The 19,794-nt window shown below is 50.4% G+C and overlaps 1 protein-coding gene across 3 annotated transcripts in view; it reads left to right on the plus strand.

Annotated features, from left to right (window-relative positions):
• Nucleotides 1-19,794, plus strand: part of NACC2 (NACC family member 2) — a 64,821-nt gene that overhangs the window by 19,136 nt on the left and 25,891 nt on the right. The window contains exon 1 of one of the 3 annotated variants that reach the window (XM_075519291.1): nt 16,061-16,112. The exons of 1 other annotated variant lie outside the window; for it this stretch is intronic. The gene's annotated coding sequence lies outside the window, so the exon portion shown is untranslated. Of the gene's footprint in view, nt 1-16,060; nt 16,150-19,794 lie in introns of those variants that run through there. One more of the 3 variants, XM_075519290.1, reaches the window with a different exon arrangement.

The following is a 19,794-nucleotide window of genomic DNA, read 5'->3' on the forward strand; positions in this document are numbered from 1 at the left end:
TAGCAGCGTGGGGAGCGATGATGGTGCCGAGTGCTGCAGTCACTGCAAAGGAATGTGGGCAATGAAATAAATGCATCGCTGGGCCGTAACTCCCCGGATCGTGCGTCTCGCTCTGCCGCTTCCCGTGCATCGGGCGGGAGGGGATTCATGTAAAAAATATGTGAACAGTAAACAGTGGGAGAAGTGGCAGAGGGATGTTTGCTTAGCCCTGCTTGGGCAGCTCTCCTCTCCTAAAAGAGATAATGGCAAAGTCACAGGATGGTTTTAATTCGGGTTTTGAAAGGTAGGAAACTGATAACAAAGTGCCTCTACGTGGGTGCGCAGCAAGAGGTTTTATAGATGCAAGTGTGAGTCTCTGTGCTTTTGTGAACTTCTATTTGTGAAAGGTTCTAAATCTTAAATTAGAATTAAAGCTAAATTAAAAAAAAAAAAAAAGTGTAAAAGTGATCCGAAAAGTTAGTTCATTTTGTTTAATAACAAGTATGGAAACCTTTTGCGTGTTTGGACTGCAGCAGCAACACCGATGACTTTACAAATATCTTGTGTGGTAGGACAAATGGATTCACTAAAATGGGCATTTAGCAAATCTTGGTGTAGGTGATCCATGTAGCTGTGGGTTTATGGTTTTGTATTTCTAAGTTCTTTTTGTTTTTGAAAAAACCCCAAGCAACACAAACCAAACCAAACCAAAAAAAAGTCTTATTGATAGAGAGCCATCAAAGCACTTTGATTTGCACCTCGAATGCTGTGTTCAGTTTTGGGCCCCCCACCACAACAGGGACATTGAGGGGCTGGAGCGTGTCCAGAGAAGGGCAACGGAGCTGGGGAAGGGTCTGGAGCACAAGGCTGATGGGGAGCGGCTGAGGGCCCTGGGGTTGTTCAGCCTGGAGAAAAGGAGGCTGAGGGGAGACCTCATCGCTCTCTACAACTGCCTGAAAGGAGGGGGTAGAGAGGTGGGGTCGGTCTCTTCTCCCAGGTAACAAGCGATAGGACGAGAGGAAATGGCCTCAAGTTGCGCCAGGGGAGGTTTAGACTGGATATTAGGAAATTTTTCTTCACTGAAAGGGTTATCAAGCACTGGAACAGGCTGCCCAGGGAAGGGGTTGAGTCGCCATCCCTGGAGGTATTTAAAGGACGTTTGGCTGAGGTGCTTAGGGACATGGTGTAGTGGTGGGCTTGGCAGTGTTGGGTTTACAGTTGGACTCGATGATCTTAAAGGTCTTTTCCAACCTATACGATTCTGTGATTCTGTGATTCTGTGATTTGCGACGAAATGCATGTTAAATCTGCAATTCTGTTGCTAGCCCAAAGCATACAAACACACGTACGTACATACACCCCCCCCTTCATCGGAGCCTTTAGACAGGTTTAGCATATACGTATGCAAAATTTTACATTCAGGTTACTTGGTTTGAAAGATCTGACATTATTTAATGATTGATATCGATATTCTACAAAAAGCTACGAGATCCATATTTTAAATAAATTTTTAAAAAATCTTAAATTTTGTTGGCTATAGAAGAGGTGTGACTACTCCTGTCAGGGTGCTATGCAAGTCTTTCCCATTATACGTGTTATCGACGCTTAATTGCTTCTGGTGACCGCGTCTTTCAAGATTTTGAGCCCAGCCAGTCTTGTCCTCTCACACCCAACATGCGCTCACGGATCAGAGGAAGAAAACAGGTTGTCACGGGTTTTTGCACCTTGCCGGCGTGCAGACCGGGTCACCCTTCCCGTGCGAGGCCTGGCTTGCAGAGCCCCGGCCGAGGGCTGGGTTTGCCCCTGCCCGCGCAGGCAGCGGCCGTGCCGCCCCGGGCCGTGGGGTGCCCTGCGCGGGGGTCCCGCACGCGGCGGGGACGCCCCGCACCGTCACCTCCGCCCTGCGACTTGTCTGCCCGTGGCGGGGTCCGGTTGGACCCGACTTGTCTCTAGAACGGGTTAAAGGTTTTTAAATTAGGCTTTTAGGTCATAGCTGTAAGTCAAAGAAGGGCTTTGTAGTGTTTCGAGTGTAGATACGAGTTGAGTTTTAAAAGCCCGTCAAAACACTAAGCAAGTGGAATTGATAATTAAAGGCCTATTTACATGCAAAGGGTTATTTTAAATGATCTGTCTTTCTGCTTTCTGCAGAGGGACAGAGCAGAGGCTGGGCTGAAAACGAAGCTGGTTTTCTCAGCCGACCTTCTGGCATACAGCTTTCTCCTTTACTGCTGCCTCGGCGCCCGCCCGCACGCACGCAGGGCTTCAGCCCTTCATCTCGGCACCTGCAGTATGTCCATTAATACTTCCAGGTCTTCAGGACTGGCCGAGAAGCCCTCTAAACAACTTCTGATCTCTTCTGGCTTGTAGAGCCAACGCCTGGAGAAGTGGCCGGCGAGCTGCTGCCCCGTGTCAGGGGCTCGGTGCGTCTGATGAGGATGAAAAAAGGCACAGTGGAGCCTTTGATGCTTGGAAATCAATTAACTGCAACTTCTGCTATATTTAACGTTGCTTCAAAACCTCCAATTATCCCTCGCATTGGCTTTTGTCGATCTAACATGTTCCTTTCAGCTTTGGTGACAATAACATGTGAGTAAGCAGAATACCCAAATTTCTAAACGATGGCTTGTGGCAATTTCCTAATTTCCTGAGTGAGCGCAGGCTTCTTGGGGTTTCATTCCTGTGCCAGAAAGACTATTTGCTCGAACAAAGTTCTTCATTGTAATAGGAAAAAAATCAATTTGATTACTTTCATGTCAGCATGCATGTCTAATGGCTTAGAAGTTATTGCGGCCATAAAATATACAGTATCATTTCTCTCTCACTCTGAAATTTGACAGGATTAATATAGTCAGCATGAAATCTTAGTCATAAAGTCGACCATAAGTGATGGTAAAATTAGCTGCTGAAATCGTCTGCTTATGGAAAGCATCTTCTGTTTTTCCTTCTGGGAAAAAATATCAAGGGGCTGGCGTGCGGATCGGCACGGGAGCTTTCTGCATTTCAGGCTCTAATACAAATATGTCCGTTTCATCTCGCGCTCTTCTAACGAGAGAGCCGGCGAGCGCCGTTCAGCTCTGCCGCGTCCCCAGCAGCCTGGCGTGCGGGTTTGCAGCCCCTTCTCGGCCGCCCGGGCGGCGGAGGTGGCGGTGGGGCTGGGTCTCGTGGCCAGCGCAGCCGTGATGCGGGGACCGTGGCTCTCCCGCATCCCGCCCTCCCCTGTAAGTCGTTCCCTGTGTGAGCCGAGGTACGTTGCAGGGCCTGAAAAGCATCTGCCCCTTCAGAGGTCAGACTTTGGGTTAGAAACCGGGGGGTTTGTGGTCTGGCCCTTTGCCGGCGTGCGTCCTTCAGCGGCGGGCGATGTTTGCCCGCCCGGGGGTTGAGTGAACAACGCGGCGGTTTATCTCGTGCAGTGCGAGCCTTGTCGTGGTTGAAAAGCTGTTTCTTTCCGTGGGTCAGTGCTCCGGTGAGGCTGGAGGGAGGTGAGGTCCAGGTGAGCTGAGCTTTGCCCATGGTCTTCACCCATGGGCTTTAGCGGATGCTCTTCCTCCCGGTGCAACCTGCTGCCTTCTAGTTGGTCACCGCTGTCCTCCTCCCCTTGGGAAGCAGGCTGACCGCCTTCATCGGGGCGAGAGAAATGCCCCGTAGAAAGCTACCGTGCTCCGAGCTGAGACTGAGAAACCTCTGCTCGAAGCTGAGTTTCTTCCAGCCGAGTGACTGCGCTGGGTGCCAGCGGAGGAGCCCAGCAGATACCCGGGGCAGCCGCTCCTTCCTGCTCATCCGCCTCCAAAACTGCCCTTGGAAGGGGAGATGAAGTGCTGGGGTTAGGCAGGGAGATGTTTGCTGAGGTGTAATCCTTCACCAGCCCAGCCTTTGAAACTCGTTAATGTTTTTGTTCAATGACATCTTGTTTCGGCTGCCTTGGGTAAGGTGCCCATAGTTGTTTTTTCTGCTTATGAAGCCGGTTCCAGAAATAAGAAGGAAGCTGGGGGTTGGTATCTTTATTATCGACTTTAAGATTAGACCAAGGGAAGACAGCGTCTCACATCCGGGCATCGTTTACCCACCCCATAAGGTCCAAGGCGAGGGTTTCATTGCTAGCCCTTGGCCTGCTTGCCTTTGCAAGGGGAAACCTCTCCTGCCTCTTGAGCCAAGACGTGCAGGGTTTTACTTCTCCGGGGGGCTCGGGGGTCCCTCCCCTTGCATCCGGACGCTCCCGCCTCCGCTGGAAGCTGTCGTCCTGCTGGTTTCACATGTTCTGCCTCCCTTGGCAGCCCGTTGTGAAAAGTTAATATCTGGTCATTGGTTTTGGCTGCATCTCCAAGGCAACTTCATTCATCCCCAGCTCCCGGTTCATACCGATCCAGGCATGCCTAGATGACTAACTGCCATCTCCTGTTACACCGTCCCAGGAGAGCTGTTAACTCCTTCGGCCCGGGGAGGTGGTGATACAGCAGGGAACGGGCAGACGGAGCCGGTGGGTGCCGTAAGCACCCGGCAAATGCCGACTCGCTCTGTGCCCCCTCCGTCCTTTCTGCTTTGCTGTGCTTCCCAGCGCCCCGTCCAGCCTGCAGAGCAAAGAGCTCGTCACTATTTAAGATCCTTTTCAGTGCAGAAAGGTCTCCGACTAAGTTTGTTTCTCTTGAAATTATTATGCTTCATTATCCTTTGGTTTGGGCAGAACATTGCCTTTGGGATTTAAACTGACTGAAAAATTTCATTTGAAAAAAGGAACTTGGCTGCACACTAGTAATACACTCCGAAATGCAGCTAAAATTTAATTTTGCATTTCATGCAAACCGAGGGGGGATTTTCCTCCACGGGGCAGGCGATGTGGGGAGACCCCTGCATTCCCGGCGCGCGTTGGGGGTCCGTGAGCCCCGCGAGACGGAGCTGTAACAGGTTAAACGTGGAGACGCCCGGCGTTGCTGCAGCGCCTGGTCCCTCGTTGACGTGCCTATTTCTGTACGGGTTTGTCAGATAGAGATTTACAGCCCCCAGAGACTCCTTTTGATTCTCACCAAAAGATGTAGGAAGGAGGAAAATGAGCCAAACTCCGGGGGTTTTTTTGCCGTTTGTTTCTCTCAGGGCAGTGCTGAGAGATGCCGTTGCACTAGATGTTATGTCCTTATAATCTGCACCGTTTGCTGGGATGGGTCCCGCAGCGCCCGGCGATTCCCCGTCGGGGCGAGTGGCCGGTCCCCAGGAAAGCATCCGAGCCCGGGAAGGAGTGGGGCTGGGAGTGGGGCAGAACAGCTCTAGCTCACACCAGCACCGAGCAAAATTTGGCTTGAGCTCGATGAGCATGGCTAGAACGCGATGCGGTTCAACATCACTCTTCCCTTGGTGCGTTGGAATACTGACGTGGTCTGTGTATCCGACCTGGATGTCGTGATGCTGCTTTGCTCGGCGTCCTGGAGGTGATTTGGCAGGAGCGTAGGCACAGGTAGGAAAAGCACATTGGGTTTTACCGGTCACATTCCTGTCCTCCCTGCAGCCTACGTGGGGTATCGCAGCAGAAATCAAGGGTCAAGATAGCCCTGAGGATCGCTAAGATGTACAAACTTGAAACCCTGTTAACTTTTTAACGCCTAACGCGTTTTGGGAGATCCGTTATGCTGAAGCATCAGGCAGAGAATTAAACACGCTGGGAATACGAACCTGCCGCGACTCGTGACCGCGCCTGAGTGGCCGGACAAGGCTGCTCGCCGCAGCGGTGGTGGTACGCTGTGGAAGAGTTAATTAGAGAAATATCGGAGAGATTACCCCAAGGACCTGGGGTACAGCTCGGTCGGAGACCGTTACCCCTGCACCACGTATGAAACCCGCTGTCTCGCCAACCTCCCTCCTCCGGGTGCTGCTTTCCCTTCCTGGAGAAGAAAAACTGTTGTAGGACCGTTTGAAATGTAGCTGCTATAACTCTTAAATTTTAATAATAGATTACCATTAGTATCAGCCTTATATAATGCACACCTCATTATTGCTTACTCGGAATAATTTCTCAGCCTCCTTATAGAACCTTGGAACTTTATTTGCTGAGTATAAAATATGCAGAAATGCATGAATAGTTTTAAGACTTGGTACCCTAAACTAATACAGCGTGCTTTTTTTTTTTTTTCTGCACCATGATTGAAGTCAAATTAACATATTTACCTTCAGTGCTCCCAGGAGTAGCATTAAAAAATTCAAGAGGTGATTCAGAATAGTCTCCGATTTGCTGTGTTTAAAGCTGGATTTCATTTCTCAATAAAACCATGCAAGCACTTGACTCCCTTTCAGCTTTGCAGCCTCTTTCCTCCCTGTACAGGTCCTTGGACTTATCAACAGATGGTAGCAGTATTATTACCGCCGCATTCCCAAAAGGAAGCTTTTTATTTTATTTTATTGGTTTTTCAGGATGGGGGAGAAAGCAGGGACAGAGAATAAGGGAGGGAGGGAGTTATAACGAATAGCACAGAAGCGTAGCTGCTGCTTTAATCTGAAATAAAGAAAAGTATGAGCGTGATTGTGTCTTGCTGCCTGCGAGCGCTGGTTCGCTGTGTAATGTTGGGTACGTTATCGTGCTCTGCCTCAGTTTATCTGTATGTGATAACTGTTTCCTAGGGCAAATCATGAAGCATAATTTTTGCTATATGTTGACATCTTCCCAGCAAGAAAAGCCGTGTAAAGGCAGGGGTAGGAAATGGAAATGGTTGCTCTATTGCCCAGTGGTTTCTTTATTCTTACCAACGATTACCCAGGAGCTGTCCTGCCTGTGCCGTGATTTATTCCTACAGCTGTAGGATGCGGCTCCTGTAGCTCCCGGGATTTCAGACCCCGCGACAGTCAGGCTCAGGGGGGCAAATTTGTGCCCGAAGCCCCAGGCTGCTCCACCATCACCTCTGCCATGGGCTCTGCCGGGGAAGCACCGTCTCTTAAGCATATCAGTGCTGCAGGGAAAGCTTCGACCCTATCGGTTTTCCTGACCAGGTAATAAATATTCTGGGGAGAGGATCTATGTAGCAAGCCCCGGTACTTGGAGTCGGTACCCTCCGAGTGGGACAACTCTGCCTGAAAATTTTGTTTACCATGGACTAGAGATACTTGCAGCAGCTTTTTTTCCACGCCTGCTCCTAGATTAGGAAGTTATTTCAGCAGATGTTGTTTCCTAAGAAAATGGGTTAATGCTTGGTGGTTAGAACAGTGTGGCAAAAAAGCTTATTTGTGTGAGGTTTTGGCTAATTGCCTTGCAAGTGTTACAGAGCGTTGCAGCAAATTTCCTGGATTTCGCAATCACGATGGTTCTGGTCTAACTGGCCAGAAAGATTTTCAAAAATACAAAAATAAATGGAAAAATAGAGGCAAATCACTTGCTGGGTTGCTGTGAAAAGCTGAAGGACCTTCAGTCTGGGGTGAAAAGTCTCCAGGTGTCTGAGCAAGTAACTGAGACTCAGGGCTGGACAGATCTCAGAGTTTTTATCATCTTTTAATTGACGAAAGGTGGATGTTGCTCTGGGGCAGGCCAGAACAAGCCCCTCTTAGAAATAAGAAGTAATTCCCAGGCTGAGTTCCCTGCGAGAACTGGGATGGTTTTCCTCCCCAGTTCATGGGAATGGGAATGTCTTTGCAGGGTCGTTGCGCGGGGAGGGGAAGGCTGCCGGTGTGCAAACCCGAGAGCAGGGACCTGGGGAGGTGGTGGGTCTCAGCTCTGGCGTGGAAGCTCTTTCTCAGCATGGAAAGCCCTCGTGGGCTTGTTTTGTCCCTCGTTTTGTCCTGGGAGGCGAGTGTCCGGGCGCCGCAGGGCCTGCCTGGGGCTGCCCTCGTCCCGGACTGCCGGCGCTGTGCTTCAGGGACGATGCTGCTGAGCTGGGGTTACTCTTTGGGGTCACCCCCGTTCTCACATGCGCATGGTGCCCAGCCCCATTGGGGCTTTTTTCCCCGCCTGCTCCCGTGATGAAGGACCAAGGCTTGTATTCTGGGTTCCCCAATTTGGGGGCAAGCGAGGTGGCTGCCGCCAGCACCCAGCCCTGCTGCTGCCGCCTCCTCCCGCTCTGCATCTCCACCGGCTCCCTGGGAGCAGGGGCACCGCACTGGCAGGCAATAAAAAAAGGGAGAGGAGATGTATTTCACGCACTTATGAAATGCATCTGTGGAAGGTACCGCTGCAGGTGAAAACAGAGCCTGGCCTGAGAAATGGGGTTGTTTTATGTTTGATAATACCTGCGCAATGAGTCCTGCTGCTCCGTACGGCGACGGTCGCGTCACGCGTCTCGCTAACGTAACGCCGTCTTGGTGGGGAAAGCTGCCTGTCCCCGGTCTCGCCCACCCCGGCATCCCAGCCGGCGGCGGCAGGACCGCTCCCCACCGCTGTCTCGGCTCGCGGGCACCGATCCTGCCCGGGACTGATGGAGGTGGAAGCTGCTCTGGGCCAAGAAGGAGTTTCAATCTGCACGCAGCAAAGCCAGCAATCCAGTAAGAAAGGCAGGTGCGCAGGAAAATGCAAATCAGGTGTTGCTATTTCTAAGAGCATCCCTGTAAAAAGACTTCTACTGTGTTGAGAAGTGCGATGGCGATGAACTGCGGCTGGCAGGGCTGGAAGGAAACCTCGGGCTCCCTCCTGGGCACCTCCGCGCTGCCCGCCCTCGGGATGCTCTAGGGAAGGGTGGCCACGGTGTCCTCCTTCAGCCGGTCCAGCCGTCCTGTGCCGCGGAGAAAACCTATTTCTGGGCCGGCGTCCCCGGGGCCGCGTGCCGGCAGAGCTGTGGGTCAGGGGCTCACGGCATCGGCCAGCACCGCATCCCCACTCTGCTGGTTAAATTGCTAATTAGATTCCATCCGAGCAGCAACATCAACCAGTAATAAATGGACTTGGCTTCATAAACTTAGCGCTTAAATATTTTCCCAGGCAGGAAAAAAAACATTTGCTTTCCATGCAAAACATATAAATCTTGGAAAAGTTCCCGAAGCTGCGTGTTTAACTGTTCAGATCTGTGCCTTTGTAGAATAGAAGTGGTTATTCCCCTGCATAATTATTTTTCTTTTTAAAAGGAAGCTGAAATGTTTGCGAGGAAGACATTTTAAGCGACTGCTGGGGATGAACAACAGTGAAGGGAGAGTCAGGTTTAATGATGATTGCTTCGCTTTGCTTTATCGCTGTCGGAAGTGAAGCACCTTCTCCTCATCCCCTCCCCACAAGGACTAACCGCAAATGCCACTTCTACCCTTGTGTTTTGGGGCTGTTTCTGATTGTCTTAGGAGTTTTATTGAAACATGGATCTGGTTGCTAGTTTCTCTTTAATCCCACCAAAATACAAGGGCTGTCACTGGAGTTTATTTAACGCGATGGAGTCTTTGTATAGTTAAAATTGCGGATGCTGTGTAAAACACAGGCTCTCTCCTTCCTTCCCAATGGCCCTGGTGCAGAAGACGCTGCAGTGGGATGCTCCTTTCTTTAACCGTGGGCAAGGGGGGAAAGGGAAGGGAGCAGCCTCCTCCAGCCAGGCCAGCGTGGAGGGGAAGGGCCACCGGAGCCGCTCGCCCCGTTTCCGTCTGCTGCGGTGGCAGGCGAGGGGTGCCCGTGGGAAATGGGGGGGGGGGCTGACACCCAGCAGGGGGGCTTCTGCCTCCGGGCACCGGCACCACTCGCCCAGGATGGAGATTTCCAGAGCGGCGGGTGAGCTTTCTGCAGAGAGATCCGTCGGTTATTTCCTGTACTGCCCCTCCCTCGTGCTCACCCCACGAGACACCCCCCTATAACGATATAAATGTAGGGATACAGAGCATAGATTTATTCTTGCATAAAATCACCGTTTCACATAAAATCCCCGAGGAGATGCCGTGGAGACCCGTCTCCACGGCTGGCGTGATGCGCAGCCTGCGTCGGCACCTTCCTGTCCCGTCCTGGGGGTGCAGGTGGGCAGCCGGGGCGGCAGCACCCCAGCCCCGCCGTGGCACGGGGATGCCGTTAGGGATGGGGACCGGAGAGGGAGAAGCGGGTCTGTGGTGAGTGTCCTGCCTGGAATAGGTCAGGTTTTGGCATAAGGACAAGTGGAATGAGTTTGGTGGTCTCCTTATTTGATGGGCAAAGATTATCGGGGTTTTCTCGGAGCCGGGATAAGGTGGGGTTGGGGTGCACCAAGCCGGAATTCGCCCAGGATGGCGGTGTGCTGGAGGAGGCTTTCCAGCACGTTGGCCCTTCGTGAGCACCACGAACACACGCTTTGAAAGAAGCTAGGAAATAAAAACACACAACAGTCTCCTATGCAGAGAAAAAAACCCCAATAACCATCCTTCAGCTTCTCTCCACGAGCGCTTTCTGCATGTTTTGCTGTCATTAATAGTCACCGTTCCAGAGCTAGAGATGTTTAATTTATTTGTGTTCTCCTAACACCTTTCTGTTTCATAACAGTAATCACCTCTCCGGGTTTGGCCGGGCGGCAGCGGTGTCTGCCGCGCTCCCTGTAATCCAGGAGTGAATCAAAGCAACTTTTTACAAAACAAGATTCTCTCACTGTTGCAAAAGAGCTTTGGGGAAATCTGGTTTTTGTGGTTAAGGATCTTACTCTGATGCACAAGGAAAATTATGTGTAGCTTTTATTTGGCCCAAAGGATTCTTACAACATTATCCGTATTTCCTTTAATTTGTGGGATTTCTAGTAAATGGGCTTAAAAATAGGTCCGGGCAAGATGCCAGGGTACATACGAACAGCAAAAAGGCATTGCAGGCTGCGAGGAGCTCGCTTTCACTTCTCCCTCGGCGCAGGCTGGGGGGACGGAGCAAACGCTCACCTTTTCGGGTTAAATTTAATGACGTCTCTGGAATTCTTTGGAAGTCGATATTGCAGAAAAGATCCTTTAACGCTTTAATAGAACCGATGCAATATTGTTGTTGAGCTGGACACAGGTCTGGAAAGGGAGCAGGACAAGCTGTAGTGCCAGGGGAGGAGAAGAGCATGGGGGGACCCGGGGGGACCCTCATGCAGGTCCCTGGACCCGCTCACTGATGGGATTTGGGCACCCTGGAAACCCGGCGTACGAGCAGGAGCAGAACATGGTGATGATGCACATATTTTTTTTTTTTCCTTCAGCTTTTCATTCTCAGAAGTCTCTTTAAGCCTTTTGTAAGATGGGAAAAATCTAATAAGGGAGAGGCTATGGCTCGGAGCCGCGCTCCCAGCCGGGGCGACTGCCGGGTGCCCGGCTCCCTTTGGTAATATTTAGCTGGCTCGCTCTTCAAAATCAGTCTCGATTCAAGTGACTTAAAAATGCATTTTTCCCTGGGGACAGCCACCCACAACCGCCTTTCATTAAGGTGTAGTGGGATTATGCAGCTGGAGTCCCTGGTAAAGGGAAGGTAAGTGGGAAAGGATGCCGGCCGCGCCGTGCGGCAGCCAGCCCGCCTCGCTCCGGGTTCCTCTGCCGGGCGAGGGCGCCTTACGGCTTCCCCAAATGTGCAGTTTTTGTCCTACTTTTTCAAAATTTGGTTCATTTGATTTTAATTAAATCTTTGAGGATACATCTGTAAAACTTTGAGTACCACGCATGCTGCGGCTCTCTGTTGCGAGTAGCTTCTTGGGAGATGAAGAGGAGGAACGGGGAGATGGATGAAGAGGAGGAGCAGGGAGATGGATGAAGAGGAGGAGCAGGGAGATGGATGAAGAGGAGGAAGGTCTTGAGCGTCCTGGGAGCAGCAGCAGCGTGTCGGATGGGTGCGGTGGGCGAGGAGCGGCGTCTGGGTGCGGGGAAGGGCAGGAGTGGGCAGCAGGGCCAGGGCTGGGTTGGGCTTGCAGCAGGTCCTGTGGGTCACGGCCACGAGGAACCCGCCTTGCGGGTGCAAGCTCACGCCGTGCCCCTGCCAGCGCTCTTGAACTAAAAACGTGCATTTTCACGTGTTGGTGGTGACGGACTTCCATAAAATCAAGAGGACCCCGGTGCCTGATGCAGAAGCGAGCTTGTTAACGGGAAATTATTTATGCTGTTGGCAGCAACGTGCTAATAATACTTTTCATCCGAGGATATCGAGTTGCGTTACAGATATTAAGTCCTCTGGTGCCTCTGTGAAGTGGGGGAAGCGTGGTTAATTCGGTTGCACAGGTGAGGACACCAGGCCTCAGCTCTGCCCCGCGCCGAGCGCAGCCTGGCTCCTCTCCTGTGCCACGCTGGGACCGGGACCGTGCTTTTCCTTAAAAGTCGATAACTTCAGCGTTGTCGTGGATCACGGTGGCTGGGGACTGAAGTCCCACGAGCCATTACCCACGCCACCCGGCTCCCCGGTACCCTTTTGGGAGGAGGCAGGTGAATTTGCTGTAGCTCTTCTAATACGGGATGATGTCCGGGATGTGCCCGGAGGGTCCCCGGCTCCGTGACGCCAAGCCTTCCCGTCGGCCGGCACCGCCGGCAGTTGGACGGGATCTCGAGCCTTTTCCATGGGACTGATGCGGGTGGGTGCCGGTGCCAGCAGTGGGTGCCGCAGCGGGCGCAGGAGCACCGCGGGGCAGCTCCCAGCTCCGAGGGCTCTTCCACGTTTCAGGAAAAAGCAGAGCAGAGAAAAACCCCCCGTGCTACCTCGGCACGGTTTCGGTAGGTTACGAACAGAAATCTGTTTCTCGTGGACTGGGAGCTGCTGAATGCAAGCACCCCCAGACCTCTCTTTTCTCATGAAACCTCAGGGTTTAGCGGTTTCCAGCCCCGGGGACGCTTTCCCTCCCGCTCCGGCTCGCGGTGCCCAAGCACCAACCTCCAGCCAGCCCAGCGCTGGAGCAGAAGTTCACATTCAAGCTGATTCTTCAAATTTACCTCCTTCGCTGGAGATCAGCTTTCCCGGCTGCCCCCGAGGAAAAGGCTCCCGTTGTTTTTTTTAAAGACCAAGGTTAAAGGAGCAGCTGCAGCGCGGCTCGGCGGTAAATGCCGGTGTTTTAGGGGCTGGGGAGGCGAGCTGGGGCCAGTGCTGGCCCAAGGGCTTGCAGCCACGGCCGCTGATGGGGTCCATCGCCAGGGCTGGGGCTTGGACCTGTGAGCTCCCCTCTTGAAACAGTGTCCTCCCCGCCACACGCCTATAAGCCCCTTTGATTTTTCTTTTTAAAAATAATTGGGTTTGTGCGTGTGGTGTTTTGGGTTTTTTTTTGTTTTGCCTTTTTTTTTTTTTAAAGATTTTTAACCGAGAGACAGCAAATTTAATATTTTCTGTGTCTTGGATGTGTTGTGATTTACATTTGATTTTAGGCATAATTAGAAATGCAAGTAGAGCGCTTTGTGTTTTACCTCTGCTTCAACTATTTATGGCATGATATGCAAATGAAGCAAGCTATGAATATTAAAGATTAGAGTATGTTACAAAGTATCACTGTCTTTAATGAGTTCGGTAATGGGCACAGGCTTTGCACACACTTTAATATGGAGGTATTTTATGTTGTGTGCCGTCTCCGCGGCTCTGCAGCTATCGATGCCGTGTTTGGTTACATCCCAGGAGAGCGGGGCCGTGATTTAAACCCTATCGAGCCCCGGATCGGCTGCAGTAGGTAGGTGCGATTTCCAAGCGTGCCCATGACAAAGGCGGCTGCGGCTGGCGAAGGGTGTTGATGGATTATTTCACAGAGACTGTTTCAGTTCTCGTCTAGGTCAATCCGTTTCATCTGCTGCAGCGTTGTAGATGGATCGGAGAATATGAAAGCGCTCGTCGACCTTTCAAGGTGCTTTGCAGCACTGGGAGGGAATCTTAAACACGCTCCTGCCAAAATGGAGCTGCTGCCTGTAGCATCACATAGACCCCACGAAATTAATTTTGCCGTTCCTCACCAATTAGGCTTATTGACTTAGAATTATTTTGGGGGTTATTGACACATCCGAAGGCATTTGAAGGAACATCTTACCTACTGGATAGCAGAGGGTTGGGAAGCGGGGCTCCTCGCGTTAACCCTTTGTTGCCATAGGAGTCTGGGCAGCCCGGTTAGCACGGTTTTATCTCTAAACCGGTAAACGGTTTTATCTCTAAACTAGCGTCATAGTTATAAAAGAGGAAGGTAAGGGTGGTTTTGGGCGCCGCAGTGCGTACGGAGATTTCATCCACGGGTAATCTGAAGAACAAACTTCTGCTTGAGCAGCGGGGTCCCTGCGGGATGCAGCGGATGCTGCGGGGTGATGCCGGGGGACGCGGGGCCGTGGGGAGTGGGGGAAAAACCAGCCAGATATGGAAAGCAAGGGATTTTGTGCCGAACGGGGCTTGGGGAGGGTGGGCGGCGGGGAGGGAGAATGAAGCATGCCCCAGGGAGCGTGCTTTTCAGATTTGAGGTATTTAAATTACAAATTTTGATGAGGAAGATTGTCAGCAGTATTCAAAACAGTGCTTAAATTCTTTTGAAACACTGTCGAGCTGTGCTGTGGCAGTTGAAAAGTTTGGCACACAAGAACTTGGCCCAGAAGTTGCTGCTTGGGTTTTTTTTCCTTTAAAACTCAATTCATCTGTATTCAAGTATCCCACATGCTTAAGAAAAAAAACCCCACCAGGCTCACACTGGTTTGAGACAGAGCCTTGTATGCGAGGGAAGCTGCAGAAGTGATTGCTCTCTAATATTAGGGGGTTTCCTTGTCGGTTAATGAGCATTAACGACTATTTATACTTGTGTATTTAAGGGGGGAAAAAAAAGAATTTTATAACGCTTGTGTCTACTCCTAAAAACAACGAGCAAACTAAACTGGGATTTAGAATATGCTAGTGATCCACTGGATTATTAACCCATATGCGTTAGCTATACCTGCTTTTTTTGATGGGTCGATCGGTGTTCCTTGGTGTGGGATCAGCTCAGTGTTTGCAGCCCGCGTCCGCAGCGTGGGGTGAACGTTGGGGAGACTTTCCCACCTCCAAGCACTGCCCCTCCTCTGCTGCATGAGGCTTGGATCTCCGTTAAACCCCCACATTTAAGCAACGTATGCTGTGCTTTAGCGAGAGCTGCGCCTCAGCGGGGCTGTCCCGGGGACGTTGGCTGGTCCGCTGTGGCACAGCAGCACAAAACTTGTACGGTGTTAGTGTTGGCTCTGAAGACGTACTTGACCATATTATATATATATAAAATATAATATGTTGACCATAATAATATATTGACCATATATATTATAATATCATATACATATAATATAATATTCTGGGCTGCAGAGTTGTCTGGGGGTGTTTTTGGGTATGTTACAGGAATAGTCACATTCTGAAGCTTTGGGCAAAATTTGTTGGACGGGTGAAGGGTTTTGTTGCAAGAGCAGAGAAGTCAGAAATGAAAAGTCGGTGCTGAGTCTCGTATACCTCAATGCTGCAATTCCGAGGGTGGGAGCTCAGTCTACAGGGATTTTTCCCCCCGGGAAGCGGGGAGAGAGAGAATTGTTTGCTGAAGTGCAAGCAATAAATGCAATGTATGAAAAATGCGGGTCTTCTGCTTTACCCCCGTCGGCCTGGGGAAGGTGGGCATCAGGTTGAGGTGACCACCTCCGGTCACAAAGTTTAGGTTTCTCATAGTTTTTGCTCAATGACCAGAAACCGCAATTTTGAAGAACACCCTGTGCCATCTAGTATTTGCTTCTATAAGCCTGCAAGTACAGAGTTAAATTTCTGCAGTATATAACTTTCCTTTTCTGCAAGCTTATATTTCCATTAAGGATCAAGCTCAGATGCAATTGTAGCTTCGCTTTATAGAGTATTAAAAGTTTAATGTATAAATGTCTTCCTTCGCCAGAACTTTTTGGCAGTATTGTTTTCCAGTACTGAAATTTCTACAAAAAGATGGAGATCCCGATAGCTGCGAGGGCTCTGCTGCCCTTGAGGGGTTAATTATATGATGCCCACTATTTTTTCTTCTAAAGCAGGGAGAATAAGCTGTAGCCAAAAGTAAAAGTCATTAATTTTAAGACAGAGATGTAAGCAAAGTTTCCTTCCCCTCTGCAGGTTGGTGAGGGTAGGCTATGCAGTAATTGAAAAGTAAAGGCAATTGAATTACAGGCTCCTGTCCAAACGGAGCGCGATTTCTTCTTCTTTTTTTTTTTTTTTTTTTTTTTTTTTTACAACCTCCATTGCATCAGAACTAGGCAGTATTCCTGATGTTCTCATGTGTGTTAATGCTGACTCACAGACTAACTTGCACAAGAAAAAAAACACACAGGCAGCTCCACCATACTAGGTAATGAGCTCTAGCAAGAAGCAGCGTCTGATGTTTTGTAAGCTTTTTTTAATTGACCTTTTAAGATATTTACTTTATTTTAAGGCTTTCTGTTCCGTAGTGGCACGATGGTAGAACTGAGTCATGCATGTTATATATTGCTAGCTCTGCTGTTGTGTACTAGGAGTGAGGAGAATACAATTCAGCATGGCACTTGTCTTTTTGATGTGTTACGGATGTGAATTAATGTTTGCGATGGGATGCAGGCAATGCACGCTTTGCAGAAGGCATGGTAATGGGGTGCTGTATGCTTTCTGGTGGACGTAACTTAGTCGGGGTCGTGAGCTTTTATTAGATTGCAAAAAATTAAATTCTGCAGAATAATTGTATTTTTTATCCATGTCTCTCCCTTACCCTTTTCCTTGCAGCAATCTGCAAAAAAAATTAAAATGTTGCATTTGCTATTTTTCCTTCTCCTTGCTTTGAGAGCTCTTAAAATCAATGATAGATAAGGAGAAAAAAAAAAAAAAACCTAATTAAAAAATAACGGCAATAAGATGCTTCGCCTTGGCTGAACGACCGCACTTTTGGGAGGCAGCAGCCTGCCGGGTGGGTGACCTCGGCGGCGGTGTTGCACCCAGGCTGCCGGTGACTCACCTTGCAGCAGGACAGAGCCCGGGGAGCTGCCGCCGGTGCCGGGGCTGTGCCGGGGTCCCCAGGCAGAGCTCCCGGGGCTGCGTGGGGTCCCCAGGCAGAGCTCCCAGCACCCCATCCCCGGGCTGCCCGGGCAGAGGGGCTGCGTGCGCCTGGCTGGGCTGGATCATCAGCATTAATTTAATTCACTTTTCCATCTTTTCCCCCATTCCCCTGCCCCAGCCTCCAGGTCTTTTACTTTCTGTGCGAACTTTTAGGGTTATAAAGCAAAGGTCTGCTGCGTGTGCCTTGCTTACGTGTTACTGAGTAATATTTGCAAATTCAGTTTCTGCTATCTTAATAAGGCAGAAATAATCTTCTTTCGCCCATTGCCACTGGCTGCTACACTAAAAATAGGGTACGTTAGCACTGCTCGCTGCTTGCCACTTGCAGCATTTCAGAAATAAATACTTTGGAGCTGCAGAAACAAATGCTGCAGAAGAGAAGAGGAGTCTCGGCATGACTGTCATTTGATTACCAAACTTAACCTTGTTTTCTTTCCCCTGCCAAAGACGGGCATTAAACTGTGCAGGCATTCACGCTGTTTCACGTTTGTGCCCCAGTCCCTCTCCCTTCCCCTCCCCGGGTTTTCTCCCCCCGAACCCCGACGCGGGCAGAGGCTCGGCTCGGTTTTGGGGTAAGGGGTGCAAAGACTTTTCTTTTTTGCTTCTCAGTTCCCTGACACGGCGACCTGCGGTGCGTGGGGGGTACGCAACAGCGTGGACCTGAAGTGCATTTTATTTGACTTTATTTAACTATTTATTTTTATTAAGGCGGTACAGCGGCTCCGTGCTCGGGGAATGGTACTTCGCCACCGAGTTTTGCAGTTAGCTGTTGCATATTTTCCTTCGGGCTTATGTAAAAAGTGCATTTCCTTTTCATTAAGGGGGGGGGGGGGGGGGGGGGGGGGAACAACCCAAAACCCTGTGGCAAGAGCTGGGCGGGTGGCTTTGGGGAGCCCCTGCCTGGCTGGGTGACATCTCCCTGCCAGCCTCAAATCCAAGGGTGGGATTTTCCCCCTCTCTCCTCATTTACAGAAGAAAGGGAAGTTTCCTGTGACCCTTTGGGGCCTTCAAGGGCAGGACTTTTCAGCTCTTTTCTTTCGAGGGGCTTTGGCTGGGTGGGGGGGAAGCCTTCGCCCGCTTTGTCTCCCACCCGCGGAGGGTCCTGCCACCTTTGTCCCTGCCCCGGCCGCTGCCCAGCGCTCCCTCCCGCGGGAAACCGGGGGCTCTGGGGATTTTGGGGTGGGTTTTTGGTTTTTTGGGGTTGGTTTTTTTTTTTTTTTTTTTGGGGGGGGGGTGTGTGTGTGTGAAATCTCCAGGTCTCTTTGTATGTTGGCTAAGGAAACGGACAATTTAAATACATTATCTAATTATTTCTGATAACTCCCGGGGGAGCCTTGATGCCAGCATCTTATTCTAGGTCGATGCTTTTCTCCTTTGTTGTTGTCGCCTCGCCCCGACCTTTCAGGCCTCGGAGCAGGAAAATAGTTTAGAAAAGAGCAAACCTGCTTCCCCCCCCCCCCCCCCCAGCATGTGAACGCTGAAACTGAGAATTCTCAAACTCTCCTGGAAGTTGTATCAAATAACAGCTGCATTTTTTATGAACATCTTGTGACAAAGGCTATGACTTCACAAAAATCATGCAGACATGTACAAATCGTCCTGCCGTATCCAAAAGCTGGAAAAAAGAGGCTGCCATTAGAAAATAAAATGATGTTTTGCTTGAATGGGCACATATCTTAAATGATTGGGGCGAGGGGGGGTGGCTGGTTTTAATCCAGTTTTCTCCAAGTTTTCCCATTTGGTAGGAGGTGTCCGTCTGATGATGTGTCACCTGTAGGACATGGAAGCCCAAAGGGGACTGGATTTTTTTGGGTGGTGATGGCGTCTGGGGGCTCCTCCTGCACCCTGGGGCACAGCTCAGCTTGGCAGACGAGCTTGCAAACCACAGTTTACATCTGTAATGGCTAAGGTCATTTTTCCTGCAGCACAGTTCTTCCCGTGTCAAATGGACTGAAGCCATTTCAAACCATTCAGAAGTAGCTTGGTGCTCTATTTAAAAAAAAAAAAAAAAAGAAAAAGGAAAAAGCATATTTAGCAGAGGAGATTTTTAAGTTAGACATTTTCAAGTGTTATTGCACTCCCTATCTAGGCACAGTAATATTGTGTTGCTGTTGTTTTTAGGGGATGCGAGGTGTCGTGGTGAGCAGGTTCTCCGTGGCTTTCAAGGGTGGTGAGCAGGTTCTCCATGGCTTTCAAGGGTGGTGAGCAGGTTCTCCGTGGCTTTCAAGGGTGGTGAGCAGGTTCTCCATGGCTTTCAAGGGTGGTGAGCAGGTTCTCCGTGGCTTTCAAGACTGCCTTCTTTTATTTCTTAGATTTTTGGGGGGTTTTGGGTTGTTGGTGGTTAGTGGTTGGTTTTTTTTCTATATTCTGGTCATGAAAAGACAGGGTCAGAGGGGAGAGGAAGAGACAAACATCCAGCAGTCCTGGCCTACGGTTTATTGAAGTGGCTTGGACTTTCGCAGCTCACGGGTACTGCTTTGCTCACGTTCCTTGGTGCTGTTTCTAGACCACAGTTACTTTTTTCACCATTTCCCTGTGAGCGCGTTTCGGGCCCTTTTTTCTGCAGGAAGACTGGAGGTTTCGACCATCGCTGAGTGCCACCAGCAAGCTCACCCGCTCGTTCAGCCGCGTTGTGACCAGCAGCTACAAAATCTGCTGGAATTGGAGACAAGGCCACCGGGAGCTGGAGCGATGTGATTTTGGGGATGGGATCCCTTCAGGGTGGTCAGGCCAGGCTGCAGTCCTGTGGAAGGCATACCCTGCGAGGGGTCAGTTGTGTGGAGCGTCTTGGTTCAAACTCTGATGTCTCATGGGAGGTTTTACATGAAATTTTCCGGTAATTTGCTAGGCTGGGGCACTAGGCTGGCTTAAATGTATCCTGAACCAGCACAATTTTGGTGTTTTTAGAGAGAGACATGGGTTCCTCCGGGCATGCCCGGCTTGTT

Source organism: Mycteria americana, chromosome 17 (genome assembly GCF_035582795.1).
Source record: "Mycteria americana isolate JAX WOST 10 ecotype Jacksonville Zoo and Gardens chromosome 17, USCA_MyAme_1.0, whole genome shotgun sequence".
In the NCBI taxonomy this organism is placed as follows: domain Eukaryota; kingdom Metazoa; phylum Chordata; class Aves; order Ciconiiformes; family Ciconiidae; genus Mycteria; species Mycteria americana.